Raw genomic sequence first — 11,459 nt, 5'->3', positions numbered from 1 at the left:
GTAGTTGTGGACAAAGAGTTTCCTCAAAGCATTGAGAGTCCTAGTTATGTATATACACAACCTGTAACTACTAATTTCTCTTGCTTAGAAATGCATATTATTTGAAGTTGTGTGTGTGTGTGTGTGTGTGTGTTTTACTATTGGGAATCCAATAGTCAGGTCCTTGCATATGCTAGACAAATTATCAACTATTGAGCTACATCACCATTCATTTTTGCTAAGTTGCTCAGGCTGGACTCAAATGTGCCTTAGCTGGGATTAGAGACCCGTGCTACTGTGTACAGTTTATTCAGAGTATTTTTAAATGTTTTTCGGTATTGGGGATTAAACTCAGAGAGACTCAACCACTAAGCCACATCCCCACCCCTATTTTATACTCTCACCAAGTTACTTAGCACCGTGCTTTTGCTGAGGCTGGCTTTGTATTCACAATCTTCCTGTCTCAGCCTCCTGAGCCACCAGTATTACAGGTGTGTGTCACCTCACCTGGCTTACTCAGAGTACTTTTAAGGGAAAGACACATATGTCTGTGAGATGAGATTCTCCTGCACCCACTCCTAAGTCTCCTCTACTATGTCACCAATGTTTCTCTTAACTTTTTATAGAAACAGAATGAGCAAGGTTAACCCCCCTACTCCATGCTTTTCAAGAATGGCCAGTATTCTTATAAAGGCCATTGTATCAGACACTGCAAGTCCCATAATCATCCCATATATAAGAAAGGGAAGAGGGATAACTACCAAGATCATCAGTAGATTACAGTTCTTTATAGCAGTCTGATATTATCTAAGACATGGGAGGGCGCATAATGGGACTTTATAAACACATGCATTTATTTACAAATATGTGTTGAATACGTGACTGTGTTCTATCACCACAGTGAGACAAAATGATGAGTAGCCTGAACTTCCATTCCAGGGTTTTAATGTATTGAGAAAAGGTATGGTTATAATGTCTAATACTTATGTATACTTACTAAGGACATTTATATATATGTGTGTATATATATATATATATATATATATATATATATATATTAAATCATACTCTTTAAAACAACCATGTGAGGTTGGTACTATTGAACTTTTCTTCACCATCATGAGGTTTCAAGAATTAGTCCTTGCTTGGGATCACATAAATAGGCAGGAATTAGCCCTCAGGCAGTTTGACCCTTTAGAATGTAGTGATTTTCTTGTATACCCTCAAAAAGGACTGAAGCAAAGTATAACGGATATCAGAACATAGGAAGGTATATTGAAATGAAAGTTCAGAGAAGTTATCCAGAAGACTGAATTAATATGAGGCTTTGAAAATTAGGTAAGATTTGGTTAAGGATTGAAGCAGTTGGGAAACTGAGGAAGGCTCAGGGCCTGTATGGATGTCAGTATTACTCTGTTCTATTGGAGGATAGTGTGCATGAGAGATTGTTGGTGAAGAAGGGGCAAGTCCAGATAATAAACCTATTAAATGCAAGATTGAATACTTACTTTATTTGGTAGGCAAAGAGTAGCCAATGAGAAATTCTCGATAGAAAATTAACATATTATAGGGGGTCTTAGGAAGATTAAGTTGTAATTGTTTGCAAATGTGATTGATGAAGAGACAGAATGAATGCAGAGAAAAGCTAAGATGCTGTTGCTGAGGTCTCAGTGAAATGGAATAAATGCTTTGGATAGGACATTATTATTGGAGGCAGATAAAAAAGCTGTATGGTAGAAAATCAGATACAGAATCAACAGGATTGAGCAAAGAAGCAAATTTCAGAAGACAGAATTTCTTAAAAGGTTTTGAAATGAGCTTTGAAAGATGCACTTGGTTTTTATTAGGTAGAAAGGAGGGAGGCAAACATTCTTAGTGGATGGAACAAGCAAATATTTGGTTTCTGTCTTTCTCCAGCTAACCTAAGAATCCTACTCTGGCACTGACAGGGTATTGCTGCCACGTCAGTCTCAAGTTTCCCCAAGAGATAATGAGATATACAGTGGGCACCCATTATATACTTGATAATTTTCCAAATGAGGAGAAGGACTAAACCATTGGAAATTGTACACTCATGCCTCCTACACAATGAAATGATTTCCAATGCTGAATCAGTGTCCATTTTGTTCTATTTTCTTATTATTTTTTATTCAAATCAGAATTCTTTCAGAATGACACTGATTCATAAACTTTAAGTGATGAATTATTTTTTTCTCTCAGGTTAACACTGTTCTGTTAGAAGTTTAAAAAAACCAAGTAAGTAATTATGGGTAACATTTATCCTACACCACCTGCTGTAATAAAAGCATCTTTATACATATAAAATGGTCTTATATACACAAAACTGGGCAAACACTTACATGGTAGCCTCCTGGTTCAAGTCCAGAATATACGTGCATATAAAAGCCATTTGATGAATTCCACATTTTTAATAGCATCTCTTGCTTGTGGTTAGTGATTTTTCATTGCTTTTAATTTGTGGACACTTTCTAACCACCACTTGTGGGTCTTCAGGGAGCAAACCCCTTCACAGAAACATTTAATTGCCACCACGGAGACTGTGAGCATAGAGACACAATTCAACATTTATTCTGTGTTTCACAGTATCCTTTGAGCACGGCAGCAATGCTTTCCAAATGGAAAACCCAAAAATTAAGAAAGAAATTCCCCCAAATCCAGAAGCTTCCCTAGAGCTCTGTGGATAACGGAACAAATAGGGCCACTGCTAACGCATGAGGTCTGGAAGATGCTTCACAGACTGTTCAACAAATAATAGCATGGACAAATGTGACCCAAGGAAAATCAGGCACTAAAGTAAACCTAAAGACTATTGGGTGACTTCTTAGGAAATTTGGAGTTATTCACCTGATCTTCTGAGCCTCAGCAGTGCAAAGTGGTGGGCAAGGCTGACAAAGCCAGTCCCTCCATTTCCTGAGTGCAAGCCACGGGCAGACACTCCAATTTTCGGAATTCTACATTTTCCACAAATAAACTGAAGAAAATGACACCTGGTTGATTTTATATCGCAGGGTGCTGTGCAGGTCAGAACCAAAGTGAAATAATGTATGGGAAAGTACCTTATAAACGGGGACCCATTATACACAGGTAGGATGTCATTACCTTGCAATGAAAGAGTGATATTCTTTCCATTTTGTATGGATGTTGAAAAGACAGATAAGGCAACAGATACCAAGAACCGATGGCTTGAAAAAAAATTGTGTGAAAGGCATTATTATTTCTTATTATATTTTCATCAACTATATGAACAAAATAATTCAGAGAACACATCTAAGCTCTGAATGGTAGGAGAAAAAAAATTCCAAGAACTGAATTGATATTCTTTTGACTCAAATGGAAGACTAAAATCAAGAAAAATAGTACTTTACCAAGTTGAGGGTCAACCTTAATTATGGCTTAGGGCATATCTATAAAAAGGGGTATTTAATTGTATAGTCCTTGAGTATCTTCCTGTCTTGAAAATCTGAAGGTGTCTTTTTTTCTTTAAATGGTAGGCCAGGACTCAGACTTTCATCCCTGAACTTGGTAAAGACATGCTGCTTTGAACTGTAGTGCCTTGCTGAATTTGAGAAATACTCAAATATTAATAATGGAGGCAGCGTTTGCTACTATGGCTTTTCCTTTAAAGCCCTCTGTCCTCTTCATTGCAAACAGAAATAGGTTCAATGCCAAGTATGAGATTCATAACAGCACAACTTGAAATCAAGGGAAGAAATAATTACTTTTTTATATTTTTATTTGTTCATTCTTCAGGTGAAGGAAAATAACTGGATTATGTGCTGTCAAATTTGGCAGCTCAATACATTTCCAGATCAAAGCAAAGAACACCATTTCAGTCAAAAATATTGGTTGCTTCTCTCTTATGCTCTGAGTTGAATCATCTTAAAAATTATTGGCATAATGAGGGTATTCAAGTCCTCTTCAAAAAATAAAATGTGCTCAAAACAAAGACAATGCACTTAATTCTAACATAAAGGGGTCACACAAATTATTCTGTGATGCAAATTGAACAGTGACTACAAGAAGAGGCACAGGAACTTAGTCATACAGGTGTCACGAAAGCATTTAGTGGAAAAAGCATTCTTTACTGTATCTTTTATTTCTAAAGATTTTCTAATTTAATAAAATTGCCAATCAAATAAATAAACTATTGGACATCTTATTGCCATATCACCAATTTTGTACAAGAATAACAAGTTAAAAATGGGATAGTATTTTAATCCTGTCATCCACTATTCCAGCAAAAATAAGATTGTTAGAATTTCACAGAAGAATTGATGGTGAAGTTATAAAATTCCTAATTTTTAAATTAAAAGCCTTGCTACAGTCATAAGACAGAAGACTAGGAGGAATATCAAAGAAATAAGTAGAAGCTCATATCCTCTGCCCTCTAATTCCTCCATAAACCTTATAACTTGAGTTTGGGAAGTGGAGAATCAGACAGCAATCAAGGTCGCTTCAAAGGGCACCAGTACTTTCCCTCTGTCTCACAGTTTAAGACCAAGGGAAGGTGACAACAGAAGCATTTGGGAAACCTGAGAAGAAAGCTGTGTCCTCCCTCTCTCCTGAGAGGGCCTAGAGGTGATGATATGCAGCATCTAGGAAGAAGGCCTGAGCTGCCACACCCAGCCACCCCCTGCCGCGGCCCCCCCCCCCATCTAGGTGTGGGGTGGGGTGGGGTTAATGGAATAGTTCCATTGCATCCAAGAATTTGTGGAGGAATTGGTGAAGGATTTAGAGGCAGCCTCTGCCAAGTATCTGTACCCTTAGAGTGGAAGGCAAAACAAACAAACAAACAACAAAAAAAAAACAGTTTCTATGAGATTGGCACTAAATGCATCCAGAGAGCTGATGGACTTGAATAGGCCTTTCTGTTAAAAACAGAATAGGATACTGCCTGCTCTCAAAATTCTTTAGGGCTATGGAAATCTATCTCTAGAAACAACATGGTAGAATGGGGCAAAAACTCACAGAAATCCAAATCTCCATCATTTGTTAGTATGAAAGCTTACAATGTTTACAAAGAGAAAATTAAAGAGAATTCTCACAGTGAATAGGCCCTGAGCCTTTCTGGACATGCTCTCCCAATCCCTTCCTCGATTCTTAATTCTTTTTGAATTTGGGTTCTCTGTAACTTGATGCCAAATCACCTTTTTAAAACACTGTTATCCAGAAGTCTGTCTGGCCTAAGCAACAGCATACTCCACAGAGTATTTAGGTCAGGTACAGTGTTTCCTGGAGCTATTAAATTATACTAGCTAGCCTAAAGTGACCTTCCCAGTTTTTAAGTGGTTGATTTAAACCACACCCTTTAAAAGGGACCATACCCTGTAAGTTGTCTGAACTTTGAGAGTGGTGTCTATAATTGGAATGCTGTATATAATTGTACTGAGATGGCTTGCTGGCATGTTGTCATCTGTGCATACTGAACACATTTCCATAAAATTATTTCATTTAATTCTCCTGTAGGGTCCACCATGGGGGGTCTAAAATTCACTACTCTTTTACTTCTTTCCACTACCACTGAACCTCTGTGAGTACAAGCACATTGTTGAAATCTTCTGAGATACATGAGTGATCTTCCCATGACTGTGTGTGTGTGTGTGTGTGTGTGTGTGTGTGTGTGTGTGTGTGTGTGTGTGTGTGTGTAGGGACTGGGTAGATGAAAATTTCAAAAACATAGTAAGAATAAAGGACCTCCAAGTAGTATTCTAAACATCAATGCTGAGTTCCAGATATAGCTCTTCTCAGTGTGGTATAATCTATAATCAAGAAGCCTGGAACATTTAAACATGCAGGTCAGAAAAAAAAATCTGTGTCCTCATTTTTTAAATTTCCCACTCACTACTATTTCCTTGCCCTGTTCCCATTGGTCACTGCTTTAGCATAGGGGCCAGATAGTAAATATTTCAGGCTTTGGGGGCCATGAGGCTCAGCTACAATTACTCAACTCTGCATTTGTAGCTTGGAACCAGTCAGAGTCCATGTGCAAGCAAGTGGGTGTGGCAGTATTCCAATAAAACTTTATTTGTGGGTATCGAAATTTGAATTTTATAGCATTTCCATGTGCACAAAATATTCTTTTGATTCTTTTTAACTATCAAAAACTGAAGGCACCATTCTGAGCTTTCAGGATGAATGAAACCAGCAGGCAAACTGTGTTTGGCTTGCAGGCCATACTGTGCAGATCCTCTTTTAGCACCACCCAAATACAGAGAATCATAGTCACTTTCTTGGCTCTGGAAAGAAACAACTGTTGAATAATTCCAACTTGACTACTCCCTCTGGCCGCAGCCAAACAGCATGTATGAGGAGGAGTTTTCATTCATCCTTCAAACGCTTCCATATCTTAAGCCAGCAGTTTCTCTGATGCAGCAGGAAAAGTTCTGGGCTACTTACAGCCTGTGCTTGTATTCTTGGGTGTCCCAGACACCAGATCTGATTACTACCACACGGCTCCAAGTCATTCATGCAGCCCAATTTGCTTTGGCCATCTAAAAAAAGCTGCCTCCCTCTGTCTCTGTGGGTAAATTCAGTAGTGGAAATAAGCAGGCCTTTGCTCTCGGGAGACAGGCCCAGAGGGCACTTTGGGCATTGGGACTCTTACAGAGAGTGCCAAACCACAGCTGTGAAGGGTGTGTGGAGGGAGGAGTCTGCAGCAGCCCAGGAAATTGCTCAGATGGAGAGGGATGTTGGGAAGAAAGGCAGCTATGAGCAGGCCAGGCCCCAGAGAAGCGTGAGCAGCTGGCGCCAGTATCCTCTCTAATGTGCTAGCATTGTCTGAGGCTGCATGGCTCTGCCACTGCCTCTGAACTCACTTCCCTTCCTCTGGAATCCACTCAACTGTTTGCTGTTCTAACCAGAGGGATGGAGGCCTCCTGGTTCTAGATGTTACTTCCTCTCTTTGATCTAGGACAAGGGACCTTTTATCTTCTGAAGAAAAGGAGGAAACTTTTACTCCAACATCAATATGCCTAAACATCATTTCATGCCAGAAATCTTCCCTTGTTATTTCTCTGATCTTCTTCTTAGCTCCTCTTCTCTACTTATTTCTCTACTTAATTACATATACCTAAGTATGTATTTAGCTTTTGCTTCACTCTGATATGTAATATAATTTTGGTTTTCAGGTCTGTTCTAGACTTCAAAGGCCATGGGGCAAGAATAGTGATTTATAATCTTTGGATTACATATCGCCTTTAGCATAGTATCTGTACCTAGTGGGCCTTTTGTGAGTGCATTTCATTTAGATATGTAGGGGAGCCTTTCAGAAGATGTCTATGCTGGATGCTTTGACTCACACATTTACCTTTCCTCAAGTAATCCCTGATAATCTTCTCTCCTTTCAAACCATCCCCCTACTGCATTCTGCTGCCAGATGTGGGAATGGTACAGATGTAACAATTCTGCCCCCTCTCATATCTAGCAGCAACTTGATGAATCTAGATGTTAGGATTTCTTACCTATTTTTTCCCCTTCATTGTCTCTACCAACTAAATATTATATACATAGACATGTACATATGCATATATATGCAGACATATATATTCTATTGATAAAAATCACCTATTTCCATTTTAAGACCATAAATAAATTATTCATAATTACATTACAAAAATGATCACTACTAAGATTTTAAACACCAAATTCTTTATCTTGAGGCAGTCTTTATTTTATTTATTTTCGAGGTGCTGGGGATCCAATCCAGAGCCTCAAATTTGCTGGGCAAGTACTCTACTACAGCCTCACAGCCTTTATTTTTAATTTTATTCACAAAATAATTACTAATACACCATTTGAAACAAAATAATATTCACATTCATATACCAAATAAGCTGGTCCAGAATTTGCACTGTTGGTATGTGAAATAATTTTAGGTTGTTCATAGATTAATTTGTTTTCTTATGACTGTATTTATTTTATTTATTACAAAGAACACTGATTTTCCTTTTCTATTGATTATATAAGCTTTTCTTACTAAGCATATTATGTAAAAGAAGCAAATTGTCTTAGGTGAACATGGCAAAAGTTATTAAGGATTATAATGTGGACAACTGAGGTGAGAATACACTGAACATTCCTGATGTGTGCACTGCTCAAAACACCACATAGGCACTGTGGGAGAGTCAAAGGTAAGAAAAACATGGATCCACCCCCAAAAAAAGTTCATAGTATTTGTTAGTAGGATGCTGCAAAACAGGAGGATAATATTTTCATCTCTACCATGAAATAGCAAAATAAAAACTGGAGGTTATAATGATGATCAATGTTGTAACTTGGACAGGTCTCTGAAGCTAGTCTTGTTTCCTGATTAACAAAGCTTCAGTATGGTCCTGGTGACTCTGTCATGAAATTTTGAGGGTGTGATTTAGGCAGAGGTCCAGATCCTATGTTCTAACAAGTCCTGCATCATTTATGAAATTGTGGCTTACTAAGGTAAGAGGAAATAGACTACAGACTGGGTTTGATTTAGAAGACAGCTAGTATAATTAGCAGTCACATGGTTAAGAACTACCTGAACCTACTAGGTACTTGATCTATGGGGCTTTTGAAGGAAGAAGAGAAAAGAGAAAAACTGAATCCAATAATTGGCTTTAAAGTCTATTTCTTGTAAGATGATGCAGCCACTGTAGAAAACAGTATGAAAATTTCTTGAAAATAAAATAAAATACAATTGCCATATGGTCCAAGAATTCCACTTCAAGTATATGTGTGTGTGTGTGTGTGTGTGTGTGTGTGTATACACAATCCAGGCTTTATATAAATATGAAAGGAAGGCAGGGACTTGGATAGATAATCATATAACCAAGCTCATGGCACTGTGGTTCACAATAGATAGGAGATGAAAGAAATCCAAGTGTCCATTAACTGAGATGGATGAGCAAAATTTAGAGTATATTTATTATGGAATATTATTTCACCTTAAAAAGGAAGAAAATTATGACATCTGCTACAATCTAGATAAATTTGAAGAGATTGTTATGAGTTAAATAAATCAATCTAAAAGGACAAATACTGTATAAGTCCACTTGTCTGAGGTACGCAGAGAGGTAAAATGCTAGTAGAATGTTGCTTGTCAGGGCCTGGGGAAGGAAAGCATGGGGACTGCTTTTTTTTCCTTTTAATATTTTATTAGTTGTTGATGGACCTTTATTTATTTATATGTGGTGCTGAGACTTGAACCCAGTGTCTCACACATGCTAGGCAAGTGCTCTACTACTGAGCCACAACCACAGCCCCAGGACTGTTTTTTTAAAGTTTAATGGGTTTCAGTTTGGAATAATGGAAACTTCTGGAGATTAACAGTGGCTACACAACACATGAATGTACTTATTGCCACTGAATTATAATACTTCAAAATGGCTAAGATGATACATTTTATGTTAAGTATATTTCAGTGCAATTTGCAAAAGGAAAAAAAAATGAAAACTTCTATTTTTGTCTTCCTTATTAGTATTCTGAGAGTAGCTCTGTCCTGTTTTTCATGTGTGAACACAGCCTCTGCCAGTGGCCCACATTATGCAGCCATCCAGATGCAATGCACGTGTACAAAGGAAGGGTCATGTTCCAGAGTGTGTCTTTGTTTTTCTTTTGTACAGTAACCCCATAGCAAGCCCTTTGCCTCCAGCCAGGGTTACTCGTGCTGGAATCTACTTCCTTGAAATGGAAAGTTCCACCGCAGCACAAGTAGTACGTTTTGCATTTGCTCCCTGAAATGCTGTAAGCCACAATTTAACCAGTGAACAATTGTAGTAGCCAAAGGAATTATCCCTGGACAAAGGGAATGCTGAGTAATGTACTAACTTTTGCCTCTAGTGTTTGCTACGGGCCTCGGTTTTCTTTTCTATGTAATGGGCCCCAAATTCATTGATTACCCTGCAATATGTGCAAATTGGCCCTAATTATCAGAGATTTTATAGACATGTCAACCCCTTGAAGAATTATGGTACACTCTTTACTCCTTATTGACTCTTTTCTCTAAACGTGGATTAACTAGCACTAAGGAGAAAAATCCTCTCCTATTGGCGTAACTGACCAGGACAAGTCAGCACACTACTTGATGTGGCGGTCAGACACACAGACTCTGAAGTCAGTTTGCTGTGTACTCAAATTATCACTAGCTGTATGATAGTGGGCCAAGTCTGTTACCTCCATTTCCTTATATGTAAAATGTGGTGGTAATAATGGTGTCTACCCGATAAGGTTGCTGTGCCAATGAACTGAGTTAATATTTATAAAGTGCTTAGAGCAGAGCTGGGCATCTATTTGGACTGCCTGCCTGAGTATTCATTATTATCACTAGCTATGAATTGATATGATCTTCTGGGGCTGATTTAAAAGTACCATGGCATTCTCAGTAGTCCCAGGTTGACATTATGAAAAATGTATTTGTAAGGGTGAAATAACTTGTATACCAGTTCAGGTTCAGCAACTTATGAACACTGTGACCTTGGACAAATCACAAGTGTTTGAACCCTAGTATCTTTATTGTTAGAATTAGCAATATAGGAAATAAACTGCCTTTTAAATCTTGTGTAACTTGCAATTATATGCATGCATGTAAGTTGTGAAAGTTAATTTTCCTGTTAGAATTATTATTATAGCTTCCATTTTTGCTTCCTTTGCCTCCAAATAACGCAGAAAGGAAATTTTTTCTATTTTAAAAATAATGGTCATTTTAAATGATAAAAGTGAAACATGCTTAAAGTAGAAAATATGGAAAATGAAGTATTTAAAAATCCATCAATTTACCCCTGAGAAAAATTCACTACTGATTTTATGCTCTTTGTTAGTTACTGTAAAGTCTCTCAATGCTTAGGGTTTCTTTTCTTTTTCTTTTGCAATGCTGAGGATTAAACCCAAGGTCCTGCATGTGCTAGACAAATGGTCTACCATTGAGCTATAGGCTCAGGCTTTATGGTGTCTGCATAGCATTTTTTCCCTTCTCTGGGGGCAAGAAACCAGTTGAGAAGGCTTATGTATGAAAAGGTTAAATGAACTTGATCTTTTGATGCTGAATTTTGTATAAGAAAATTGAAGATATTTTATGTTCAGATTTTATTTCCATAGAATATTATAATAATCTGGTTATGTTTATAATATCATTTAAGAAGCTTTTTCAAATATGTATAATTCCTCAATACACCACAAAATTAAAAATGGCTTAATTAATTTTATTTCACTAATGCTATGCAAATCTGGGTAAAGAATATTATGAATTATAAACTCTTGTGGGGTTTGCATGAATGCCATTGTGTACAACATAGGAGCTTTTCCAAAATTGGAATGTTTTCCTACATGGGAGTGATCAATCAAAATCAACTTTAGTTAGTTTGGCTAGTTTGGAGAACTAATCAGTTTGTGTTAGGAATAAATTCACTACAGCTAGTAATGACAATGACATGGTTGAATTTCTCTATTCCCTATTTAAATTGCTATTGAGTGAGAAGGCATTAGGAAAA

The sequence above is a fragment of the Ictidomys tridecemlineatus genome, chromosome 1, assembly GCF_052094955.1.
Source record: "Ictidomys tridecemlineatus isolate mIctTri1 chromosome 1, mIctTri1.hap1, whole genome shotgun sequence".
NCBI lineage: Eukaryota > Metazoa > Chordata > Mammalia > Rodentia > Sciuridae > Ictidomys > Ictidomys tridecemlineatus.
Note: the sequence above shows the minus strand (reverse complement) of the source record.